Source organism: Chiloscyllium punctatum, chromosome 20 (genome assembly GCF_047496795.1).
Source record: "Chiloscyllium punctatum isolate Juve2018m chromosome 20, sChiPun1.3, whole genome shotgun sequence".
NCBI lineage: Eukaryota > Metazoa > Chordata > Chondrichthyes > Orectolobiformes > Hemiscylliidae > Chiloscyllium > Chiloscyllium punctatum.
Genome location: NC_092758.1, coordinates 22,731,986 through 22,755,535, shown reverse-complemented (window position 1 = coordinate 22,755,535; position 23,550 = coordinate 22,731,986). Strand labels below are relative to the sequence as shown.

The following is a 23,550-nucleotide window of genomic DNA, read 5'->3' as shown; positions in this document are numbered from 1 at the left end:
TTTGCAAGGATATCTCAATTATCTGTAAGAATAATAGGGTGGTTATGCAAGGGGATTTTAACTTTCCAAACATAGACTGGGACTGCCATAGTGTTAAGGGTTTAGATGGAGAGGAATTTGTTTAGAGTGTACAAGAAAATTTTCTGATTCAGTATGTGAATGTACCTCCTAGAGAAGGTGCAAAATTGATCTACTCTTGGGAAATAAGGCAGGGCAGGTGACTGAGGTGTCAGTAGAGGAGCACTTTGGGGCCAGCAACCATACTTCTATTAGCTTTAAAATAGTGATGGAAAAGAATAGACAAGATCTAAAAGTTGAAATTCTAAATTGGAGGAAGGCTAATTTAGATAGTATTAGGCAAGAACTTTCAAAAGCTGATTGGGGGCAGATGTTTGCAAGTAAAGGGATGGCTGGAAAATGGGAAGCCTTCAAAAATGAGATAACGAGAGCCCAGAGACAGTATATTCCTGTCAGGGTGAAATGAAAGGCTGGTAGGTGGAGGGAATGCTGGATGACTAAAGAAATTGAGGATTTGGTTAAGAAAAAGAAGGAAGCATATGTCAGGTATAGACAGAATAGATCGAGTGAATCCTTAGAAGAGTACAAAGAAAGTAGGAGTATACTTAAGAGGGAAATCAGGACGGTAAAAAGGAGACATGAGATAGCTTTGGCAAATAGGGTTAAGGAGAATCTAAAGGGTTTTTAGAAATACATTAAGGACAAAAGGGTAACTAGGGAGAGAATAGGGCCCCTCAAAGTTCAGCAAGTTGGCCTTTGTGAAGCCGCAGGAGATGGGGGAGATACTAAACAAGTATTTTGCATCAGTATTTACTGTGGAAAAGGATATGGAAGACATAGACTGTAGGGAAATAGATGGTGACATCTTGCAAAATGTCCAGATTACAGAGGAGGAAGTGCTGAATGTCTTGAAACGGTTAAAGGTGGATAAATCCCCAGGACCTGATCAGGTGTACCCGAGAACTCTGTGGGAAGCTAGAGAAGTGATTGCTGGGCCTCTTGCTGAGATATTTGTATCATCGATAGTCACAGGTGAGGTGCCGGAAGACTGGAGGTTGGCAAACGTGGTGCCACTGTTTAGGAAGGGTGGTAAGGACAAGCCAGGAAACTATAGACCAGTGAGCCTGACCTCGGTGGTGGGCAAGTTGTTGGAGGGAATCCTAAGGGACAGGATGTACATGTATTTGGAAAGGCAAGGACTGATTCGGGATAGTCACCATGGCTTTGTGCATGGGAAATCATGTCTCACAAACTTGATTGAGTTTTTTGATGAAGTAACAAAGAAGATTGATGAGGGCAGAGCGGTAGATGTGATCTATATGGACTTCAATAAGGCGTTCGACAAGGTTCCCCATGGGAGACTGTTAGCAAGGTTAGATCTCATAGAATACAGGGAGAACTAGCCATTTGGATACAGAACCAGCTCAAAGGTAGAAGACAGAGGGTGGTGGTGGAGGGTTGTTTTTCAGACTGGAGGCCTATGACCAGTGGAGTGCCACAAGGATCAGTGCTGGACCGTCTACTTTTTGACATTTACATAAATGATTTGGATGCGAGCATAAGAGGTACAGTTAGTAAGTTTGCAGATGACACCAAAATTGGAGGTGTAGTGGAGAGCGAAGAGGGTTACCTCAGATTACAACAGGAAATTGACCAGATGGGCCAATGGGCTGAGAAGTGGCAGATGGAGTTTAATTTAGATAAATGTGAGGTGCTGCATTTTGGGAAAGCAAATCTGAGGACGACTTACACACTTAATGGTAAGGTCCTAGGGAGTGTTGCTGAACAAAGAGACCTTGGAGTGTAGGTTCATAGCTCCTTGAAAGTGGAGTTGCAGGTAGATAGGATAGTGAAGAAGGCGTTTGGTATGCTTTCCTTTATTGATCAGAGTATTGAGTACAGGAGTCTAGGAGGTCATGTTGCGGCTGTACAGGACATTGGTTAGGCCACTGTTGGAATATTGCATGCAATTCTGGTCTCCTCCCTATTGGAAAGATGTTGTGAAACTTGAAAGGGTTCAGAAAAGATTTACAAGCATGTTGCCAGGGTTGGAGGATCTGAGATACAGGGAGTCGCTGAACAGGTTGGGGCTTTTTCCCTGGAGCGTCGGACGCTGAGGGGTGACCTTATAGAGGTTTACAAAATTATGAGGGGCATGGATAGGATAAATAGGCAAAGTCTTTTCCCTGGGGTTGGGGAGTCCAGAACTAGAGGGCATAGGTTTAGGGTGAGAGGGGAAAGATATAAAAGAGACCTAAGGGACATTTTCATGCAGAGGGTGGTACGCGTATGGAATGAGCTGCCAGAGGATGTGGTGGAGGCTGGTACAATTGCAACATTTAAGAGGCATTTGGATAGGTATATGAATAGGAAGGGTTTGGAGGGATATGGGCTGGGTGCTGGCAGGTGGGACTAGATTGGATTGGAATATCTGGTCGGCATGGATGTGTTGGACCGAAGGGTCTGTTTCCATGCTGTACATCACTATGACTCTAGGTGTACCATAGAACTCTGTGGGAAGCTAGGGAAGTGGTTGCTGGGCCTCTTGCTGAGATATTTGTATCATCAATAGTCACAGGTGAGGTGCTAGAAGACTGGAGGTTGGCTAACATGGTGCCATTGTTTACGAAGGGTGGTAATGACAAGCCAGGGAACAATGGACCATTAAGCCTGATGTTGGAGGGAATCCTGAGGGACAGGATGTACACATATTTGGAAAAGCAAGGACTGATTAGGGATAGTCAACATGGCTTTGTGTGTGGGAAATCGTGTCCAACTTGATTGAGTTTTTTGAAGAAGTAACAAAGAGGATGGATGAGGGTAGAGTGGTGGACGTGATCAAAATGGACTTCACTAAGGTGTTAGACAATGTTCCCCATGAGAGATTGGTGAACAAGGTTTGATGTCATGGAATTCAGGGAGAACTAGCCATTTGGATACAGAACTGGCTCAAAGGTGGTGGTGGAGGGTTGTTTTTTAGACTGGAGGCCTGTGACCAGTGGAGTACCACAAGGATCGGTGCTGGCTCTGCTACTTTCATTATTTATATAAATGATTTGGATGCGAGCATAAGAGGTATAATTAGCAAGTTTGCAAATGACACCAAAATTGGAGGTGTAGTGGACAGCGAAGAGGGTTACCTCAGATTACAACAGGATCTTGACCAGATGGGAAAATGGTCTGAGAAGTAGCAGGTGGAGTTTAATTTATATAAATCTGGGGTGCTGCACTTTGGGAAAGCAAACCTTAGCAGGACTTACACACTTAATGGTAAGGTCCTGGGGGTTGTTGCTGAACAAAGAGACCTTGGAGTGTAGGTTCATAGCTCCTTGAAAGTGGAGTCGCAGGTAGATAGGATAATGAAGAAAGTGTTTGGTATGCTTTCTTTTACTGGTCAGAGTATTGAGTACAGGAGTTAGGAGGTCATATTGCAGCTATACAAAATGTTGGTTAGGCCACTTTTGGAATATTGCGTGCAATTCTGGTCTCCTTCTTATGGGAAGGATATTGTGAAACTTGAAAGAGTTCAAAAAAGATTTCCAAGAATGTTGCCAGGATTGGAGGATTTAAGCTATAGGGAGAGGCTGAACAGACTGGGGCTGTTTTCCCTGGAGCATCGGAGGCTGCAGGGTGACCTTATAGAGGTTTACAAAATCATAAGGGGCATGGATACGATAAATAGACAAAGTTTCCTCCCTGAGATGGGGGAGTCCAGAACTAGAGGGTATAGGTTTAGGATGAGAGGGGAAAGATATCAAAGGGACTAAGGGACAACTTTTTCACGCAGAGGGTGGTAAGTGTATGGAATGAGCTGCCAGAGGAAGTGGTGAAGGCTAGTACGATTGCAACATTTAAAAGGCATCTGGATGGGTATTTGAATAGGGAGGGTTTGGAGGAATATGGGCCAGGTGCTGGCAGGTAGGACTAGATTGGATTGGGATATCTGGTCAGCGTGCATGAGCTGGAGTGAATGGTTTGTTTCCGTGCTGTACATCTCCATGACTCTCTGACTAAGTTGTGGAGGTGAAGTTGCATTTGGAAAGAGATCATGAAGTTTGTGTGTCTAGGGAAGTCAAATGGTAATATAATGTATTTCATTGCATATTTACTATTAAAATGTATTGTTTATATTCACATGGTCAGCTATAATAAAAGTTGTAATCATGCATTATTCCATGAAGATATTAATATATTTGGAATGAACGGACAAAGCAGGCAACTAAGGCTGATTACATCTTATTCATTTGTGGGAATCTCTGGTCAGGTCTGCATTTATTGCTCATCCTATACTATAGTCAAGTACACTGCTGTGGGTCTGGAGACACTCGCTGTCACAAGGTAGGGATGGCACATTTCCTTCTCAAAAGGATGTTAGAGAACTAGGATCTTTAAAACAATCAACAGTGGTTATATGGTCGCCAGCGATGAGGTCTATTACTCCATTTGTTCCTGAATTGAATTCAAACTTGACCGTCTGTCATAATAGGATATGATCCCATTCCCTCAGAACATTTCCTTGACATCCTAGATTACTACACCACCACGTCTTCACTCAGTAACTCTCACAGGAAATCAGCTAAGAAGATAAAATTAGTTGTTGGATAAATGAATGCAATAATTCTAAATGCAAGGTGGGCTAAATTGGTCATTTTTTATGATCATGTAGATTATTCTCAGTTGTGAGGTCATTTTTACATTCAAAGTAAATATCATCATATTTCTTTCTCTGTCCATAGTTATGCTGTGACCTTGATATGACAGGAAATTAACACTTATTTGCGTATTTGTTCTTGCATGTCTCTTTGTCTTCCAACATCACCAACTCTTTGACTGAACTAACCAAAATCCATTCTGAAAGTGGTACTGCGATATTAATCTCCCAAAGGAAAATTATGAGGAAAGTAAAACAGAAGTAAGCATAAGTAACTAAAAATGTGTTCATTATTGTGAGTATGGGACAACTTTCACTTTGTTATGAGTGGCATTTTCCGATGATTTGGTTCCAAAGTCTTGCAGCAGCTATTGATAAATGTTTAATTTGATAGGGGTGGAATCTTCTGCTCTTTTTCATGGTAAGATTGGAAGTAGGAAGGGTATTCCATTAGATTCTGTGATATTGTATCTCACCCAGCACCTTCCCACTTCCACCAGATTAGGTCAGAGACAGAAGGCTCATGGTCAGAGTTAACACCCCACCACCATTTAAGGTCATAGAATCATACAGCACAGAAACAGACCCCTTCATCCAACCAGTCCTTGCTGACCATAATCCCAAACTAAATGAGTCCCACCTGCTTATGCTTGGCCCCCTTCCCTCCAAACATTTCTTTTACATGTGCTTATCCAAATGTCTTTTAAATGTTGTAACTGTTCCCACAACCACCACTTCCTCTGGAAGTTCTTTCCATACGTGAACTATTCTCTGTGTAAAAAAAGTTGCCTCTCTTTTTTAAATCTTTCTCCTCTCACCTTAAAAATATGTCCCCAGTATTGAAATCCCCACCTTAGGAAAAAGACACCTGTCATTCACCTTATCTATATCCCTCATCATTTTAAAAACTGCTGTAAGGTCACCCCTCAATCTTCTATGCTCCAATGAGAAAAGCCCCAGTCTGTCCAGCCTCTCATTATCACTCAAACTCTCCAGTCCTTAAGTCAACACGTCAGGATCATTTAAGTGCCTCGCTTGTTGGCATTAACCCAGCTGCAGGTAGAACTGTCACCAAGCAGTTTCGCAGTAGCTGATATGGTGTAGCCAGCTGGTCACCTTAGCTGAAAGTTGGTGTGGAGTTCCTCAGTCTGAGGTACTCAGTCTAATGCCTGATCATGGAATATCAGGAAAGGATTCGAGGCCTCCTGAGAACCTCCTGCCTTTGCTGCTGACCCAAAGCTTGCATCTCCACTGCCTGATGGCTTGGCAGGCCTTCCAAACTAAAGATGGCATGGATCAGTTGCCAGCTGTCAGTGATGGGCAGGACCACAACACTTCAAAAGATTCCACCCTCAACCTCTAACTCAAGCAACAGCTTACATCGTACATGAAGAGGATGAAATGTCCTCACTTGTTTAATCACATACTTATTTTCATTGACACCAAAGTAAAATAATAGCATTGAGTAGGTTAATTACTTGAAATCTTTTTTTCTGCATTATCTTATCACAAGTTATCAATAATTGCTACCAGAAACAGTTCCTGAAAAATTCCTTGAATTATCACCATCTTTCTTAAGCTTGCATATTATTTCTTGTATTTTAAACTTGATATTACAGCAATCATAAAGCCCTTACAAACCAGATATCATGGTATCATAAGACAGTAAATGTTGACAAATTACATCGTTAAGTTATTAGACATGTTGACATGGGTAGAACATTCACAATTTTGCTGGCATCGGAGTGTCTTTACAGCAGATATCCTATTTTGTTTTCCAATAATGTTCAATATCTTATGGTCTGATCAACTTATTTCCCATTAATGCCAATGCCTGTTCGCAAAAGATTCAATTCTGCGTTTTCTTTCCCCTGGCACAATTGGTGGGTATTGCCTGCACACGTCTAACCTAAATGTTAGTAAAACAATGCGATTGGGGATGTGTTGGCTATTATTTCTGGAAAGATTTCAGTGAATGTTATTATTGAAGCTCAAAGGCTGTCAAAATCCCATTTACAAAGTGACATCTTCACTGGGACCGCAGTGACTGATGAAAATTGAATGAGAGAATCTTACTGCCCGATAACGATGTAATATTGTTCCTTTTTACAGTCTCTTGAGGACTCTGGTGGAAGTTTTAAAGCTTATTGTAGATTACTTACAAAGTACTCTAGTCACATCTGGTGGGTAAAAACTGGTACTACACAAAGCTTTTAGTTCTACACTATATGAAGTCTTTGGAGATCTATAAAACAGTAATTGTTGCCAAACATATTCCCACTAATAGATGTGTGATATTGTTACAAGTTATTACTTCAAGAAGTAGCTGAAAAAGAATAAGCGTAACAACTATAAACAAATGTAACCTAAATGCCAGATCTGTAATTTCACTTATTTGAAAGATTTGATATAAAGCTCCATGTCGATCAGTTTTAAAAAGTACTGCATTGAACTCAAAGCTTGATCCTGCAAACAGATACTTCTTATAAAACCTCTTCGAACATCAACTTTAGATTTTTAATGAGGTGTCTGTTAGTTTCATTGCAAACAAGCTTTGCATTCAGCAAAAACAGTGAATATCGTCTTGTACAAAAAAATGCTACATCACAAAATCACTCATCAGAGTGAACTACTATGGAACATCAATCTCATAATTTCCCAGCAAATGGTGCAGTGTCATACATACCAACTACTGGGTGATCTTTGCTGACTGATAAAAAATAATGTATCAAATATGCACTGACAGTAAAGCATTAAGAACAAAGATATTATTTTTGATTAATCGATCAATGGGATAATTTTAAATTCACACCTTCCCTCTATTGGTACTGGATAGCTTCTTGTATGGCAGATGATAAAATATGAACATGTTAACAACTCCATTCCACTCCCAAGTAATCCACATGCCCAGTCAATCCCATCAGCTATCACATTTAATCGGTTTCAAGCAAATTCTATTGTTTTTCCATTTCATTCAATTCCAGCAGGTGTTTCTTCCCAGCAACAGCCTTAACATCCATTTATGTATTTCGTCAGACAAAATATGAAACATGTATAACTCCCAACAAAATTAAACAAAACAATGGTCACCATAAAAGTGCCTTATCTCTGCCCATCTCAGTGTATATTGCATTCTTGTCGAACTACCATTATCTATCAAATATTTTAAGAAGTTTGTCTAATAACAATGCTAATAAATAAATAATTAAAGAGAAATAGTTGTCCTTACCTTTAAGAATGCTTCAGCAAATCACAACAAAAATCATTGAATTATGGAGCACACTTTTCCAAAGGTTTCCATTCAGTCATCAAACTGTTGAAAAAGAAAATAATATGAGAAATATACTCACTAAAAGAGTGACAATTGGTCATATTGTGAAGTTGAAGGTGTGTACTGTACCTTTAAGAGAGAGAGAATGTTGTTCTGCAATGAAAGCTGACAAGCACCTGTCATACAACTAACTAGCAGCCCCGGAATGTACTGGAAAATTGAAAATATGTAACATTTGGCCGTGAAATGGATATTTGAGTGGGTTGCTGTTTTGACAACAATTCAAATTTCACCAACCAGTTTAAATTATGCCCAAGGTAGCTAAAAACCAATCAAGTTTGAATTTATTGTTTTGCCAAAATCAAACCAATAAGACAATCTGATGTTGAGGATATAAAAAAGGCAGGCAGTTTGAAAGTCAGGTAGAGCAACTGCCATTTGAAAAACTCTGTATCAAAGATACCTTTTCACATGGAACATCTTCACAGTAAAAAGAAAGAAGATGACTCAGGGAGATCTTCATCTGGAAGAAGACAGACACTGGAGATGACAGCTATTGTATGGTTTTGAAATTAAGTTGATGTAATTTTAATAAGGGTTTTATTGAAACAGTATATTGTAATAGAGTCAGAGGCAAATGATAAGCAATTAAGAGAAAGGGACGGCTGAGAGTTGTGAATAGTTATTTAAAGTTCGCTTTTAGAGTTAAAGAATAAATTGATATCATTTGCTTCAGACAGTGAAATGTGAGAGTTCTCTGTCACTCATACTTTAACAGATTATAAGGCAAGGTGAGCTTTTCTGGGTGTTTGGTCTAATTAACAGAAGGATTCACCGCTGTGTCATAACAGTACATACAGGGGCAAAAGTAAAGTCATAGAGATGTACAGTACGGAAACAGGCCCTTCAGTCCAACTTATCCATGCTGACAAGATATCTCAACCCAATCTAGTCCCATCTACCAGCACCCGGCCCATATCCCACCAAACCCTTCCTATTCATATACCCATCCAAATGCCTTTTAAATGGTGCAATTGTACCAGCCTCCACCACTTCCTCTGACAGCTCATTCCATACATGTACCACCCTCTGCGTGAAAATGTTGCCCCTAAGGTCCCTTTGATATCTTTCCCCTCTCACCATAAACCTAAGCCCTCTAATTCTGGACTACCCCTCCTCCCTCACCCCCCCCCCCCCCCCCCCCCAACTCCCCACCAGGAAAAAGACTTTGCCTATTTATCCTATCCATGCCCTTCATGATTTTATAAATCTCTATAAGGTCATGCCTCAGCCTCCGATGTTCCAGGGAAAACAGCCCCAACCTGTTCAGCCTCTCCCTGTAGCTCAAATCCTCCAACCCTGGCAACATCCTTGTAAATCTTTTCTGAACTCTTTCAAGTTTCACAACATCCTTCCCATAGGAAGGAGACCAGAACTGCATGCAATATTCCAACAGTGACCTAACCAATGTCCTGTACAGCCGCAACATGACCTCCCAACTCTTGTACTCAATACTCTGATCAAGAAACGAAAGCATACCAAATGCCTTCTTCACTATCCTATCTATCTGCAACTCTACTTTCAAGGAGCTGTGAACCTGCACTCCAAGGTCTCTTTGTTCAGCGGCACTCCCTAGGACCTTAACAATAAGTGTATAAGTCTTGCTAAGATTTGCTTTCCCAAAATGCAGCACCTCGCATTTATCTAATTTGAACTCCACCTGCCACTCCTCAGCCCATTGGCCCATCTGATCAAGATCCCTTTGTAATCCAAGGTAACCTCTTCACTGTCCACTACACCTCCAATTTTGGTTTCATCTGCAAACTTACTAATTGCACCTCTTAAGCTCACATCCAAATGATTTATATAAATGACAAAAAGTGGTGGACCCAGCACCGATCCTTGTGGCACTCCACTGGTCACAGGCCTCCAGTCAGAAAAACAACCCTCCACCATCACCCTCTGTCTCCTACCTTTGAGCCAGTTCTGTATACAAATGGCTAGTTCTCCCTGTATTCCATGAGATCTAACCTTGCTGACCAGAATCCCATGGAGAACCTTGTTGAATGCCTTACTGAAGTCCATGTAGATCACGTCTAACTTCCGTTACATTATTACCCTGAATATACATTTTATAATGTATTTTAATAAAGCAACACCAGTATAGAACTGAAGAAAAAAATGTCCAATTGTTTATCCCGTTAAATGATTAACAGATAGGCCAATCACTACAATATTTTGTTTGTTCATTTCCAATCATAGTTTAAAATACAGTCTGTACAAGTCTTTTATGTTCACTTTTATATTTCCATGAGCTATTTCCTATTTTGCTACCCATTGTCAGCATCAAGTGTTCCCAAGTTAGTTAAAGCACAGCTGGATACACAACAAAAGTCTCCAGACTTGACTTCAAAAGCCTACTGTAGCTCCAACCTCAGATGATAACCCTTTTTGTTCCTGTATACTATGTTTACGTTGTTCAGCCTCACATGAATGGATCTGTTTTACGGTAGGAATTCTGTTGTAAGACTCATGATGATTTGGTTTGAGACTGGTCTTGGACCCTTACATCTGACAGAGAGCATGATTTTCATTTCTTTAGCCTCTTGTGGGAGTTGAAACTAGGCCTCTGCAGCAGTGGGCCTGTGTCTAGTGGGTGACAAGATGGCTAAGTGCTTAGCACTGCTGCCTCACAGCACTCGGGAGACAAGTTCACTTCCAGGTTTGTGTGACTGTCTTTGTGAAGTTTATACATTCTCCCCTTGTCATTATGGGTTTCTGCTGGGTGCTCCTGTTTCCCCCCACAGTCCAAGGATGTGCAAGCTCAGTGGATTGGCCATGTTAAGTTGCCCCATCGTGCCCAGTGATATGTGGGTTAGCTGTGGTAAAGGTAGAGTTGCAGGGTTTGGGTGGGATGCTCTTTGGCGGGTTGGCGCAAACTTTATGGCTGAATGGCCTCTTTCTGCACTGCAGGGATTCCAATCCCTAAACTGTTACATCACAAAATTGTTCCCTTTTGATGTGAACTACTGCCGATCGCATTACTGTTTGAAGTCAGACTGATATTCCACTTGTCACAGATTCAGTGAACTAGCCCCTCGTGAATATACTGAGGAAAATCACAAACTGAATAATAATGGGTTAAAAACTTTTGAAAAGTAGCATCTTAATTCTCAGAGTTAGAACAACTATTCTTCAATTTCATGTATATTTACTTTAAAGATACAAAAAAACTACCTTGGAATATAATAGCAAATTAAAATGCAGAAATACTTATTTTTTCTTTCATTATTCTTCTACACCAGATTGTATGACTGCAAACAAATGGTTTGCAGCCCATCAATTATTGCACTGAAGTCTGCTCCTTTACTAAAAGATATCTCAAGAGATCATCACATGGCATAGCTGTGATGGAATTATGGGTATGATGTTTGTGACGAGATGTGGTCAATTGTGAAAATATTATGTTTACAACCTTGCCAACTTACTCTGAGATGATGGTAGGTCTGGGCCTTAAAGGATTACACTTACCAGAGTATTGGGATTTTTCTCTCTTGCGGCTGGTCTATATCAACTGTAATAGAGTTATAAAGCATGGAAACAGGCCTTTCAGCCCAACTCGTCCACGTTGACCAGGTTTCTTCAGCTGAACTAATCCCATTTACCAGCACTTGGCCCATATCCCTTAAAAACATTCCTCTTCATGCACTTGTCCAAATGTCTTTTCAAAGTTCTAATTGTATCAGCTTCCACCACTCTGCTAGCAGCTCATTCCATATATGTACCAGCTTCTGTGTGAAAAAGTGGTCCCTCAGGTCCCTTATAAAACCTTTCTCTTCTCACCTTAAAACTATGCCCTCGAGCTTTGGGCTATCCTAACCTCGGGAAAAGATCTCCGCCAATCGCCTTATCTATGCCTCTCATGATTTTATAAACCTCCATAAGATCACCCCCCCAGCCTCCAATGCTCCATGGAAAAAACGCCCCAGCCTATTCAGCCTCACCTTATAACTCAAACCTCCAGTTTTGGTGACATCCTTGTGAACATTTTTTATGCCGTTTCCAGTTTAATAACATGCTTCCCATAGCAGGGTAATCAGAATTGACATGCAGCACTCCAAATGTGGCCTTACCAATGTTTTGTACAGCTGTAACATGACATCCCAACTCCTGTACTCAATGCTATGGCCGATGAAGGCAAGCATGCCAAACGCTTTCTTCGCAACCATCTACCTGTGATGCCACTCTGACAGAACTATGTACCTGCACCCATTTCCCTGTTACACAATACTCCCCAGGGCTCAACCATTAACTGTATAAGTCCTGCCCTGGTTTGTCTTATCAAAATGCAACATCTCACATTTAGAGTCATAGAGTCATAAAGATGTACAGCATGGAAACAGACCCTTCGGTCCAACCCGTCCATGCCGACCAGATATCCCAACCCAATCTAGTCCGACCTGCCAGCACCCGGCCCATATCCCTCCAAACCCCTCCTATTCATATACCCATCCAATTTATCTGAATGAAACTTCATTTGCCATTCCTCAGTCTACTGACTGGGTTGATCAAGATTCCATTCTACTCTGAGATAACCTTCTTCACTATCCAACATATCACCAATTCTGGAGTCATCTGCAACTTACTAACTGTATCTCCTGTATTGTCTTCCAACTCATTCACACAAATGATGAACAACAAGGGACCCAGCAATGATCCTTGCAGCAAACTGGTCACAGACCCCCAGTAAGAACAACAGCCCTCTACCAACATCCTCTGTCTCCTCCTGTCAAGCCAATTTTGTATCCAATTAGTGAGGTCTCCTTACATTCCATGTGACCTAACCTTACTGACCAGTCTATCATATGGAACCTTGTTGATGGCCTTGCTATCTCATTGAACAGACATGCATATGGGAGAAAACTAATTAACCATTCGTGATCTACAACTATCCTACAGAGTTCAGGCTAATTTTGTCAGATTCAATTCAAATTAACAACCATGTTAAATTTGGAGCTAATTAGGATGTGGGTAGAGTGCCATAATCTTGTTTCAAAACAATATTTGTTATCACCAGAAAACAAGTGCTATGTCATGGCAAGGAAATTGGAAATAAGGGAAGTTGTTCCAAAGGACTGTGTCCATGTCAGAATGTACACAAATGTGGTCCACTTTACTGTTACTACAGAAAGTCTGTATTTTCCTCAAGTTTCCCAATGTGGATCTTAATGGCAGGAATAAAAGTATAAGCACTAATCCCAGAATTACTCAAGACTTCAGTTTAAAAAAAAGAAATAACTTTACATTTTGTTCAGCAATGAAAATTCAATTTCTTCCAATTTTAAGGTGATCAAGAAGAGAGGATAGAGATTTCCAGAAATTGAGAAAACCCTACAACCTACAGATGAAAATTGTTCCACTTGGAACAGAGAAGGTTAGATGGAGATTTTTAAAAGGTGTTCAAAATTCTTGAGGTTTTTATCAAGTAAATGAGGAGAAACAGGTTGCACTATTTGGATAGACTGCAACAAAAAGAGATAGAATTATGGCAACTGGTAAAAGACTCAAGGGGTGCAAACAGCTATTTGATGATGCAGAACTTGAGTATTGCTGCAAACAGAAAATGTTGCTGAAGTTTTTCATTTTTCCACTCATCAGGACAAATACAATACCAAATTCCAAACAATCCCAACAATTACAGGGGAGCTGTTTCTGCTACTTTGACTCTGATGAGCCAAGATGTTGCCATGAAGAAAACCACAGAGTTCTAAGTATTTCAAAAAAGGCACAAGTTTGAATATATTCCTGTTGTTTGCAAAGGATGTGTCCATGTGTTGCTTCTAGCTGGTGTAAATGATCCATCGTATGACCATTATTTTCAACTTGCTATTGTTTTATTACTCAGGAGTTTTCAACAAGTGCTTTCTAATCATTTATAACAGGAGACATTTTGTTTGAGAGTTTGCAGGTGCAGGCGATTGGGAAATGCTCTATTCTTTGTCTTTTATGAGCAGCCAGTAAAACATATTATTTGTATCAATCAACCTTCCATTGTGACATCCAACCAACACACCTGATATTACCCCAGCAATGGAATTCATACACAACCTTTCTTAATCGTGTGGTGTTTAGAATGTCATTTTGGACTGGTGGCAAACTTTCATTAGTGGAAAATGCCATTCATGTCACCACTGCATACTGGCTGTATATACTTAGAATCCCATATTATAAAGTTTACTATATCAGATATTATGATCGTTTTGGTACTACCAACTACTACTAAAACAAGTCTACCTTCAGTGCTCAATGTATGTGTATATCAGGTTTAATGTCGATTCACATTGTTTAAGATTTGCCTCATCATCATTCTTGTAAATAAGCCCCAAGCCACTTACTCATTTTGATTTGTAAGTAGAGAATATAAAATCTATACTGCAGTGAAATGATTATCTTGATAACTGTGCATTACACAATTGGGCCACTTCCAAACCTGGAGATCGTCTGGTATCCCTCTAAATAGCCTGGAAAGCCAAGTATCCCAAAACTGTGAACAACGTGTCTCAGTTGTATACACAATGTATTTTCTGTCAGTCCAAAATGATGATCTGGCTGCCACACAATTGAGAAATAGTATGAATGACTTTCAGTGCTAGAGTGATATGAAGTGTGTGGTTAAAATGTTACTATAAAAGACTGGTTAAAACAAAGAGGAATCAGTTTCTCTGGTTATAAGAGTACAGATTAGACTTAAGTAGCCCACAATAGCAAAGGCTGAAATAAAACGTTTATTGGGATTCCACAACTGAACAGCAATTGCTGAATAACCTCAAGCATTAATAATTAACAAATAACAACTTAACATAATGAGTAAAGTTCATTATGTGCCTCATTTATGATTGGTACAAGTGAAATCAACTCATATGCAAATAATAAGACTTATTAACCTTATCCCTATTCCTTTTTTTTTGGAATTGCGTGGATACACAGAAAATTTCTGGTATCCCATTTCTTTCTGTGGCCAATCAGAATTGTTTTGTCAATGAATTAGCACACTTTCCTTGTGTAATTTAAATTATGGTGATTGCTTAAAATTTTGTATTTATTTTATTTATCATGCTGAGTTCAAAACGAAAAACTTCAGTAATCCATTTCTGTTTTGGGCCATACTCAGAAGAGATAAAACTTTTCTTCATTCAGAATCTTGTTATGATCTGGAATGAATTATCTGAAAGTTTGGTGGAAGTCATTTACATTATTAAATTTCAAAAAGAAATTGGATGTGTACTTAAAAAGAAAAAAAAACTTGTAAGGCTCTGAGGAAAGAGTGGGAGAGAGGGACTGACTGAATTACATTTTCAAAGAAGCATGATGAACAGAATAGTTTCTTTCTATGCTGTATGATTCAACATACATCCTTATTTAAGTGTTCCCTGCAGTGTAATGATGAATGTTATAACCATCAAACCTTAAAACATACTTCTTCTTGAAGAACATCGCTTTTGTAAATTATTCAAGTTGGGAAATTTGACCCTCCAACTCATCATTCATTATAAATCTGTTTTGATGCACAGGCTCCATCAGAAGGTTAGTACGGGAAGAAGAACCTACCAATAAAACTCTGATTGCAAAGCAGAGTCAACTGCAATTTTAAATTAAGGTTTTTTTTAAGGGAATAAGTAATTCATTTACTTTGTACAGTATCGAAAAATTATTCAGTATTAAGTCTGTTTGTTCCACAATTATAACCAAACTTAGCCTTTTGCTGGTTGTGAAGTATGCTGAATACAAATGACATGTTTCCACATGACCACAGTCACTAAATCTGGAAGTACTCAATTGGTTTTAATCATTCTGGGCAGCTTGAGGATTTGCTACATAAACGTACCTTTTCGAAAAGTGTATACACCAAACTAAAGATGGATGAAACAACTGGATAACCACGTCAAATTTACTATTTTACATTATCAAAGTTGCTTGTACTTTCTCACTGTCAATCAGTTAAGAGAAACATGGATGGAAATTGATCCAAAATAACTTATCTGTGACAAACTAAGTTTTATAACATGTCCACTTTTTGATCTTAAATGGTATCTGAGGAGAAGGAAGGATCTTGATGGCAGTGTTTTTTAATTCATCCATCGGACTTTGGTGTCGCTGGCTGGACAAGCATTCATTGCCAACCTTAATTGCCTAGAGCGTAGTTAAGAGTCAACAATGTTGCTGTGAATCTGGAGTCACATGTCAGCCAAATCAAGTAAGGATGGCAGATTTCCTTCAGTAGGTGGGTTTTTTCCTGTCAATTAGCAATTGTTTCATGGTCATCATTAAACTCTTATTTCTAGATTATTATTGAATTCAAATTCCACCATCTGTCATCATGGGATTCAAACCTAAATCCCCAGATTCCATTTCTCAACCCATTTCAACTAGGCAGACACAGATTTGTCCTCATTCTTAACTGAGTTCACTGATGTCAACCGTGAAATACTTTAACCGTCAGTGCCTTTAGAAGTAAGGGTATGAGCAATAAATATAAACCATCCTGAACAGTATCCAATTGTTTCTACTCGAAATTTTCATTTGAGGACAGTATTGTTCTGAATGATGCAATCCTTCATTCTTCAATATGTTCCTTGTGGTTATGTATTTGATTGATAAATTCTTGATGTCACAAGGAATTAAGGGCTACGGGGAGAATGCGGGTAAGTGGAGTTGAAATGCCCATCAGCCATGATTGAATGGCGGAGTGGACTCAATGGGCCGAGTGGCCTTACTTCCACTCCTCTGTCTTATGGTCTTATGGTCTTATATATTAAATACCATTTTTGATTTTGTTGCCAAGTGATTACTGGTCTTAGATCAGAAATTTCATAAATCACGGATTAAAATGTTGACTGATTAATTTGTATTCCACAGCCATTTTATGACCATTAGAAATTTATTAAAATATAAACAGAAATTGTTAAATGTTCTATGTAAAAAATAAGCTTGATTCTTACATTGCCATGTGATCTCTGTTGTTTAATTAAATGAAATCACCTAAGTTCATGTTTTGTATGTAAAATTCTGGAACATAGCTTGTATTTTACTTCTTCACTCATAAATTGTGTACAATGAGAATGAATACAGTCATAGAGTCATACAGCACAGAAATAGAACCTTCAGTCCAACTTGTCAATGCCAACCAAGTTTCCTGATCTCAACTAATCCCATTTGCCTGCATTTGAAACATAGCCCTCTAAATCTTTTCTATTCATGTACCTGTCCAAATGTCTTTTAAATATTGTAACTGTACCTGCATTGACCACTTCCTCCAGCAGTTCATTCCACAAAAAAAACGCCCTCTGCATGAAAAGTTTGCACCTCAGGTTCCTCACCTTAAAAATATGCCCCCGCCCTAGGGAAAAGACCTTTGCTATTCACCTGATATATGCCCTTGACAATTTTATAAACCTCCAAAGGGTCATCTCTCAACCTTCTACGGTCCACTGAAAAGAGTCCCAGTCTATCCAACCTCTCCTTATAACTCAAACCCTCCAGTCCTGGCAACATCTGAGGAATTCATTTCTGAACCCTCTCTAATTTAATGGTATCCTTCTTAGAGAATACATTAACATTTTGTACAAAGTGAGTTATTAGGCACTAAAGAGGAGATAAGATAGTGTCTGTCGAGAGAGAAAAAAAAAATGAGTGGAATTTTATGCTGCACTGAGGTCCTTGCCCTGTCTGCAGTGGTATTGCTAGTTGATTAGTCCAAAAAAATCCAGAACTCAATGGATTCTGGGAGGGTTCCAACAAATTGGAAAACTTGCTATGTGAGCCCCTGGTCAAAAATGGAGGAAGACAGAAAGAACCAAACTATAGGCCAGCTACTCTCACATCAATTGTTGGAAAAATATTAAGGAATAAATAGTAGGACATTTCAAAAACCTTAACACAATCAGAGTCAAAATCGTATTGTGAAAAGGAAATCACTTTGATAAATTAGTTTGAGGTGTTTGAAGGTATAACAAGCAGAAATGATAAAGGAGTGGATACATATAGAGTACTTAGATTTCTCATGGGCATTTGAAAGTGAACTGCATTAAAGGTTTTTTCGCAAAATACCATCTCACAGTATTGGCACAGAATGACAATTCGTAACACACAGAAGATAGAGAGTTGGATTAATGGATCTTTTTCTAGTTGTAGCATTGAGGCTAATGGGATGCCATGAGGATCAGTCTTCGAGCCTTAATTATTTATTATCTCTGTGAAGGACTTGGAGGATGGGAAGACTGTAATGAGCAGTTCTGGTCCCTATATGTAGGGAAGGATATATTGCGTTAGGGACAGATGAAAAGTGATTCATTAGGCTGATTCCTAGAGTTAATGGATTGATTAACAGTAACAGCTAAACGAGTTAGTTCTTTATTCATTACCTTTTTGAAAAATAATGGGCGATCTTATTGAAAAATGGAAGACATTGAGGTGGCTTGACAGGGTAAATGTTGAGAAGATACTTGCACAGAGGAGGAATCTTGAACTCAAGAACACAATTTCAGAATAAGGCAACACTCATTTAAAACTGAGATGCAAAGAAAATTCTCTCAGGCAGCAGAGAATGTCTGGAAATCTCGACTGTAGAGATGGAGTTATGGATGCCAGATCTTGGAATGTATTTAAAGAGGGTGAAGTTCAAATGAAGAATCACCAAACTCAAAATGTTAATTTTGCTTTCTTCCCACAGAAACTGCCATACCAGCTGAGTTTCTCCAACAATTTCTGGTCTTAATTTCAAAAGAGATGACCGATAGATTTTTGAAATATTGAGGATTTAAGGGCGATGAGAGGTTGGCACGAAAAATTAGTTGAAGATTTGAGCAAATCAGCTATGTTCTCATCGAATTGTAGGGCAGGTTTGATTGTTTGAGGAGCCTACTCCTGATCTTATTTCATATGTTCTTGAATTTTTACATATGTATATAAGTCATTAAAAGGGGCAGAACTGATAAAGGTAGCTGTTATTAAAATATTGGATCTTCTAGGCTTCATTAATAGGTACACAAAGTACAACATCACAGAGGTCAATTTTAGAAACTAGTTAGGTCTCAGCTGGAGGATTGTATACAGTTCTGGATGTCACAGTTTAGGACAGATGTTAATTTATTGGAGAGAATGCAGAAGATGTTTATCTGTCTGGTTCCAGAGATGAGAAACTTCAAACATTGTGATTGTTTCTCTTGGTGAGAAGTCTCGAAATTTTCAAAAGTATGAGTGGTTTGGAGAGAGTAGATAGAGGATGATTGCTCCTGTTTATGAGAGGATCTAGAATCAGATATTAAAGACTTAAATTGTTTGGTGAAAGAAGCAAATGTGAGGTAAGGAAAAGACTTTTTCAAACAGTGAGTAATTAGGGTTTGGAATGCATTGGAAGTGTAATGGAGACATGTTCAATTGAGGCATTCAAGAGGGCATTAGATGCTTATTGAAATTAGCCAGAAGTGGATGCTCTAACTTGGCTTCCTCCTATTGTCGAGGAGAAAGTGTGAACTGCAGATGCTGGAGATCAGCTGAAAATGTGTTGCTGGAAAAGCGCAGCAGGTCAGGCAGCATCCAAGGAGCAGGAGAATCGATGTTTCGGGCATGAGCCCTTCTTCAGGAATGAGGAAAGTGTGTCCAGCAGGCTAAGATAAAAGGTAGGGAGGAGGGACTTGGGGGAGGGGCGTTGGAAATGCGATAGGTATGCGAATGCGATTGTCCAACCTTTTATCTTAGCCTGCTGGACACACTTTCCTCATTCCTGAAGAAGGGCTCATGCCCGAAATGTCGATTCTCCTGCTCCTTGGATGCTGCCTGACCTGCTGCGCTTTTCCAGCAACACATTTTCAGCTTCCTCCTATTGTCCTCAGTATCATAGATACCAGATTTCAGCCAATTTGATTCGCTCACATGATATCAAGAAATGGTTGGAGGCATTGGATACTGCAAAGACTACAGCCCTGACAACATTCCAGCAATAGAAAAGAACATTTGTGTTCCAGAATTTGCCGCTGCCCTAGCCAAGCTGGTCCAGGACAGTTACAACACCAACACCTATGTGGAAAATTGCCCAGGTATGACCTGTACACAAAAAGGACAAATCCAATCCAGCCAATTCTGCCCATCTGTCTACTCTCACTCATCAGCAAAGGGATGGAAGGTCTCAACAATAGTTCTGTAAAGCAGCACCTGTGCAGCAATAACCTGCTAAATTTGGTTTCCACCAGGGCCATTCATTACAACATGGTGCAAACATGAGCAAAAGTGTTCAATTCCTGAGGTAAGGTGAGAGTGATAGTCCTTAACATCAATGCTATATTCAATCAAATTTGGAATCAAGCAGCCATAGCAATGCTGGAATCAATAGGTATCAGCAGAAGGCACACATAACAATGGTTGTGGTTCTTGGAAGTCAGTCATCTCAGCTCCAGAACATCATTCCTTTTAGCGGTGTCCTGGACCCAACCATATTCAACTGCTTTATCAAGTCTTTCACTTCGTCATTAAGCCAGAAGTGGACTTGTTTGCTGATCATGGCACAATGTTAGTCAGTATTTGTGACTCCTCAGATACTGATGCAGTCTATTTCAAAAGCAAATAAAATGGATAGGCTGGGACATTTTCCGGTACAGCATAGGAGATTGAGGGGTGAACTTACAGAGGTTTATTAGATCATGAGGGAACACAGATAAGGTGAATAAAAAGAGTCTTTTCCCAGAATTAGAGGGTAGAGGTGAGTTAAAATTAGTGGGCATATTTTTAAGGTGAGAGGAGAAAGATTTTGAAGCGACCTGAGCGGCAACGTTTTCACATAGAGGGTGCTTCGTATGTGGAATGAACTGCTAGAGAAAATGGTAGATGCAGGTACAGTAGCAATATTTAAAAGATATTTGGATAGGCACATGAATAGATAATGTTTAGAGGGATATGGACCAAACGCAGGCAGGTAGGATTAGTTTAGTTTGGGAAATTTGGTCGGCATGGATTAGTTGGACTGAAAGGTCTGTTTCTGCACTGTATGACCATGACTTTAACTGTTAAGGAATAGATTACCTCAGTGTAAGGAGTTTCATTTTAAAAGTTCCAGATCAGAAGTATTGGTTAAAACTCTGAACAAGTTATTTGGATCTAATAAAGTCTAAATACAGTAGTATGAAAACTCAAGGGAACGGCTGATCAGTTTCTGATTACTGGGAATTGAATTCCCATGAAATTAAACCCTATACATGTGGTGAAGAAAATAATTGTCTCCGGTATGAGTATTGTAAAAGAGTGCTGTTATGATTAATGGGATGATATTCTAATGTGTGCTTTTAAATCTTTAAACTTGTGTTGTATGTAAATAGCTTGGTTTATTTTGTTTTTTTTCATAGAAAACTTCATATTTTAAAAACCAAATCTGCAATCTTTCCTGTTTGTGTTGCAGTGAAAGATCACACTGATGAAACAAAAAATAACTATTAAGCTAGGTTTCAGTCTGAAATCTGAGTTGTCCAATCTTAACATCATGTGGAATTGTAACAAAGGCAACATGGAATGAACTGACTATGCAGTAAGTGATTGGAGTCTGGAACGCACAGTCTCAGAGTTTGGCAGAGGCAAATTGAATAATTGCATTCCAAATAAATTGGATAGTTATCTAAATAGAAAATGAATGGTCTAATGGGAAAGGACAGGGATGTAGGTCTAACTGAATTGTTCTCATGAAGAGCTAGCACAGACAAAACAAGAAATGTTAGCATTCTCTGACTCCATGTTCTAAATTTGCAATTAAAAAGCACAGCCTCAAGATATCTCAAAATTTTCACACAGTGAAGAATTTTTGAAATGTAGTCACCATAAAATAGGAAGTGAATGCTATTTGTGAATGGCTTTGTTCTGAAACAGCAACTGGCCAGATAACCATTTCAGCAACGTTGCTTGAGAGATAAATGTCAGCACTATGATGTCTTTTATCTTCCCTTGAGAGAACAAAAGGCACTTTGGTCTGGTGCCTCTTTCAAAATTAACACCAATTTTGATAGTACAGCTCTTCCTTCATAGTGTACTGTCATGTCAGTGAAGATTATGTGCTCAACTCTCCAGATGGATTGATGCTTGAGTTTGCGCTCACATTTTCTTTTAATGTAAGTAATTGTGGAGTATTAAGTTAGGCTTCTGAAAGTTTAAGCTCAGAAGCAATTATATTAACATGAAATCCTGAAAGAGATATTATTATCTGAAAAATTGTAGTCCAATTCAAAGTTCCAATGATAAACAGCAGGCAACAGGAGCAGGAATGCCATATCAAGTTTTCACTTTGATGCTACACAGCAGAGCAAATGGTTTTGAGGTACTTGAAGCAGTTTAAAAAAAATACACAAAGTTTTCCACAAAATACGACAATAACAAAAAAGTTGCCACAGAAATAAAATTGATTTCACCGACTAGAACTCGGAAAGAGCATATGGAAAGCAACTTATTCCAATGTTTTACTTAAACGAATGGTTTTACTGCATTGTAACTCTGTACATTGAGAGTGAAGGCATAATCTTGTTTGTTAGCATCTGTAGTTTGTGCATGTGATGCTAACACTGCCAATGTTTGCTTGTGAGGATATTTGCCACTATCCTGATTTTCTGATTAGTTCTACAGAGCCTACAAAGTCTAAAGTAGTGGAGGAACACTACTAGCTAGTCTAATGAGAAAATGTTCTTGTCTGAAACAAGATGTAGCTTATTGCATAATAACAAAGATATTACAATCAGTAAAATAGGCCATGTTACTAAGGCTATCTGGATATAGTCATTTGAGATAAGAAATTGTTCATACATATACTGGGCTACATGAGAAACTCCTCATTTCTTTCATATTCTTAGAGCTTCCATATCAGAATTGTCTCTGACTTTGTTGGGTTGACACCATCTGGTGAACTAGTAATGTGTTATCTTCACAATGTATTTGTTTTCATATAGCTGTTGAATCTCATTTTCCCCCTTATGTCATTAGCACAATACTTCTTGGTTTCAAAGCAGCTTTTCTTGGATAATGTCGACTAAATTATTAGTTAAGCCTGGTATAGCTTGAGATGGATATGTTATCCCATGCTCCAGAATCAAGCTACTGATACAGATTTGTGTTTGTGGGCTTATTTTTCAATATTCTCCTGATCTGCTATGTGAATTTCTGGGAAATGTAATATTCACCCTTGTCGTACAGTTGTACGCTTCCGATATCTATTGTGTTCTGTCCTCAAATTCATTGTCATCTTTGAAACTATAGATGTTTTGGACTTTTCTTTCTAACTTTTCCGCTGTTGCACTCTATCTTAGAACTCATTTACTGTTGTATTTCTATATTCTGCACATTCTTTCCCCAGTGATTTGGTTTTCCACAAGTTCAGCAGTTTTTTTCCGTATGAGGGACATTTCCTTCTATCTGTGAATTTGTGATCAAGCACAGTTTTCTCTCAGTCTGGCATGGATATTTCTGTGGTTTCACTGCATCAACCATGGTGCTTTTCCCTTGACTTAAGTGAAAATTAGAAAGTTCAATCGTCATCACCTTCATCTGTCTCCTCATGGCTTCATGCATATTGGCAGTGTCTATA

The 23,550-nt window shown here is 39.1% G+C and overlaps 1 protein-coding gene across 3 annotated transcripts in view; it reads right to left on the bottom strand.

Annotated features, from left to right (window-relative positions):
* tenm2a (teneurin transmembrane protein 2a) overlaps positions 1–23,550 on the bottom strand; it is a 2,790,214-nt gene that overhangs the window by 2,071,597 nt on the left and 695,067 nt on the right. For all 3 annotated transcript variants that reach the window (XM_072590496.1, XM_072590497.1, XM_072590504.1), the window contains one exon: positions 7,899–7,982. The gene's annotated coding sequence lies outside the window, so the exon portion shown is untranslated. The remainder of the gene's footprint in view (positions 1–7,898; positions 7,983–23,550) is intronic.